General features: G+C 41.0%; 1 pseudogene; it reads left to right on the forward strand.

Annotated features, from left to right (window-relative positions):
• The first annotated feature begins 2,340 nt into the window (after positions 1-2,340).
• On the forward strand, positions 2,341-4,048 carry LOC116585798 (annotated as a pseudogene).
• The last annotated feature ends 266 nt before the right edge of the window (positions 4,049-4,314 follow it).

Raw genomic sequence — 4,314 nt, forward strand, 5'->3', positions numbered from 1 at the left:
TGGATAAAGTATTCTTGCTTGGCTGCATGTTCTTCTCATTTAGTGCCCTAAATATGTCTTGCCAGCCATTCCTGGATTGCCAGGTCTTGGTGGACAGGTCTGACATTATTCTGATGGGCTTTCCACTGTAAGTAAGAAGCCTCTTTGTCCTACTGGCTTTCAAGAGATTATACCTATGATTATGATTCCTCAATTTGACTATCAGGTGCCTTGGTGTTTTTTTGGAATCTAGAATCTTGGGTGGAGACCTTTTGTCCTCTAGTACATGAAAGCTGGCTCCATTCGCGAGATTGGGAAAATTTTCATGAAGAACTTGTTCCAGTATATCTTCTAGTCTTCTTTCTTTCTCCTCCCCTTCAGGGATTCCAATTATTCTGACATTGGAACGTTTCATGGCATCATTAATTTCCCTGGTTCTGTTTTCGTGGTTTCTGAGCTGTTTGTTCCAGGCTTCCTCCTCATCCTTTCTCTCTATCTGTTTGTTCTCCAGATCACTAATTTTATCTTCTGTCTCAGTTACCCTGGCTTTGCAAGAATTTAGATTAGATTGGTACTCATTGAGAGCATTGTGAAGCTCATCCCTGATAGCTTTCAGCTCAGCCCTCACATTGTAAACATCCTGTCTGGTCGCTTTCAGCTTGGCCCTAATAAATTCTGTTTGGTCATCCATGGATTTCTCCAACCTAGGTATTGCCTGGATAATTGTTAGCCTGAATTCTCTTTCCGACATATTGTCTATGTTGATAGTTGTTAACTCTGTTGCAGAAGGTCCATCTTCTGTGTTTTTCTTCTGTTGGGCATTCTTCCTCCTAGTCATTTTGGTGAGAGATAACTAATAGATGTTTCTGGGTGTATCGACTGTGGTGCAGTCAAGGTGCACCCTGGAACACTTCTGAGCAATCAGGATTCCCCACCCAAACGAGACATAAATGAAAAGTAAAAGAACAAAGAGAGTAAAAGAGAGAGAGACAGGAAAGAAAGGGAAGATGAAAGAGAAAGTTCAGCCCACATAGGCCACAATGTATGATTTATGAAGTATATAAACAAAACCAGACAAATAAAAAGACTGATAAATTTATATGACACAAGAAAAAAAATATATATGCAAATAAAGGAAGAACCTCATCAAAAAGAACCCCAAGTGTAAGATTTATATACTATCAGGACAAACACAAAAACACAGAAACAATGGTGGAAGAAAAAGATGGGAGAGTGGTAATAAATTTTCTTTGTTGGTGAGAAATGTTGTTTTGATTCTTCCTGGATGTATCTTGATATCTTTGTTAAAGGACTCAACTTTCCTAAGATAAAGCGGGATTAAAAATTGGTTTACCTATAGGGGTAGTATTGATTGGGGAAAGGGGATTACTTTGAAGTTTAACTCTATATTTATATCAGAAAATACATATAAAAAGGAATAAACTAGACTAAACTAAACTAAAATTTAAAAAAAAGAATTTCAAAAAATAGAATTGTAAAAGAAATACACAGGTTTATGTATCAAAAAGTTCAGGTTAGAAGGTTATTATAGAATTTGATGTACTGGGCATTTCATTGTGATGGTAAATAGGTTAAAAAATTATCTATATATATAAAAAAAATGAACCAGAATAGTGGGAATGAGTTAAAAATAAAAGTTTTCCTATGAAGTAGTAGAAGTTATCTTCCAATATCTTTCAGACTTTATTTTTTTTTTCTTTCTTGGTTTGTTTTCTGGGGCATGGACCTGCCACGTGGGTTTTCAGTCAGTTATGTTCCCTGAGTTAAGTCCTCTCGCCCCCTTCAAGGGGGTGAGCTCTGAGGAAACTAGTTTGTTTGTTTTTTTTTTTTGGCTTTTGTTCTCAGGTGGTTTTTATTTTTGTTCACTTTATTTTTTTCTATCACCTTGACCACTTTTGATGGCTTTTGTAGTTTTAGAGGAAAACAAACTGTACCCTGACCTCCCTTTCAGAGAGAAGCCTCAGTCTGGCTGCAGAGCCCAAATGAGTTCCCCCTTTGCCATTGGCAGAGCAGGTTCTGACTCGTAGTCCCTGGGGACGCAGGATCTTTTGCTTGTACCCAAAACCACGGCAGTGGCGGCAGTCTGGGAGCTCCAGAATGCCAGAGAAGTTCCAAGCAGTGATCACACACTGAGATTTTCCAGCTGGCCTGAGCTGGGAATGCCTGGTCTTTCTGCGTCTAGGAGTGCCTGGCTTGCGTGCACCTCTTTCAGGGGAGGCTATGGGTCGCCCATGCATCTCAGGCACTGAGAACAGGGCGCAGGTCCGAAAGCACCAGGCTGGGCTTTTGCGCACCTCTGTCAGGGGAGAGATTGGGGCATGCATCTTAGACTCTGAAACAATGGCATGGGTCAAAGAGTGCCAGCTGGACCTTTGTAACTCTCTTAGGAGAGGATGATGGACGCCCGTATCTCAGGCTTTGTAGCAGGGCTTGGGCGTTCTGCCGCTGGGCATGGCTCCTATCCCCTCACAGGACCCAGAACCCACGCATTCTCGGGCATGCTGGTGGCTTAGGGACCCAGACCTGGTTTCTCTGCTGAACTCTCTCTGGCTCAGCACCAGGGGAGGCTGTCCTGGGACCGGGGACTTAAGACCCTGTCCCTAGCCGCCCCAATTCCCACAATTTCCCCCTGCGATCCTCTGCTCTTTTTGAGTGCTTTCAACCAGTCTTCAAGTTAATGCTGGTCCCCAGACGCAGGGCACTCTTGGATTGGGGTATTACTTTCCAACCGGTCGCCTCTGGTGGCTCCCACCTTCTTTTGTTTATCTTCCAATATCAGTCCACTGTTCCCACACTGCTTTACCTGCCCACTGGCATCTTCTGCCCCTGTAGAGATCCAGACGTGTATAATTCTGATCTCAGGCTGATTTCATGGGTGATCAGAGTTCTTTGGTAGCTAATCATCTCACTTTAGGGTACAGGTTGAAAAGGCACCTCCTCCTACTTCCCCACCATCTTTTCCCCCCAAGGAGGATACTTATTGCATGGAGCACTGGGTGTGATACATAAGCAATGAATCTTGGAACACTGAAAAAATAAAATAATGTTTAAATATAAACAAACAAAGGATCAAATGTCATCCCATAGTTTATTTACAAACTTCTTCTCCCTCACAGTGTAGAGGGTTAAATGAACTTTTATGACCTTTGTTTTGACTTGGTCTTTGAATCCATTTCCAGCCACTATGTTCACTTTTTTGGGGAAAAGAATTTTTCATTGTCCAGGTATATATAATTGCTTTTATAACAATGTCCATCCATGTTTTGAATATCTTTTTGTCTTTGTAAGACATTCCCAGTATCTCTTATTACTTAAATTTTCTACTCCTTGAAGATATTATCTTGGGATACAACTTGGTGTTATAGACAAATGGATGATACATTATAATCAGTAATCAGTGAAAGTTGCATGTCCCAGCTCTTCTTCCTCACGTGGTCCCTAGGAGATGAGATGGTTCTCTTCACCACAATGGCCTATGACCGCTATGTTGCCATCTGTTTCCCTCTTCACTACAGAACTATTATGAACCACCATATGTGTGTGACCTTGCTGAGCATTACCATGGTGATTGCAGTAACCAATTTCTGGTACACACTGGTCTCATCCTGAGGCTGACATTCTGTGGGCCAAACACCATTGACCACTTCTTCTGTGAGATACCCGCACTGCTGTCTTTGTCCTGCAGCTCCGTTAGAATCAATGAGATTATGGTATATGTTGCTGATATTACCCTGGCCATAGGTGACTTCACACTCATCTGCATCTCCTATGATTTTATATTGCTGCCATTTTCCGCATGATCACAGCAGAAGGGAAGAGGAAGGCTTTTTCAACATGCTCATCCTATCTTATAGTGGTGTCCCTTTACTACTCCCCTGTAACCTACACCTATATCCACCCTGCTTCCAGCTACTCATTTGAAAAAGACAAGGTGATATCTGCACTCTATACTCTTGTGACCCCAACATTAAACCCAATTGTGTATAGTTTCCAAAACAAGGAGATGCAGACAGGGATTCAGAAAGTTTTTACATTTCTGAAACTTTAGTAGTTTCAAAAGAGAATGTCAGCTCTGTACTCCATAATCATCTCCTAGAACATCTCATATTTTACTGATCATTTATAGACATTTCCTTCCAGATTTCCCTATTCCTTCTTAAGAGTAACAATGTTTCATTCCATTATGGATCACTGTCTTAGCTCCTGATTTCTAAAATGCACTTACTTTCTTACCAATACACTACTTATTTACACTTACTACTTTACATATTTCTAAAATACTTTCTTTAATGAAAACTTTCACTATTAATCACA

The sequence above is a fragment of the Mustela erminea genome, chromosome 3, assembly GCF_009829155.1.
Source record: "Mustela erminea isolate mMusErm1 chromosome 3, mMusErm1.Pri, whole genome shotgun sequence".
In the NCBI taxonomy this organism is placed as follows: Eukaryota; Metazoa; Chordata; class Mammalia; order Carnivora; family Mustelidae; genus Mustela; species Mustela erminea.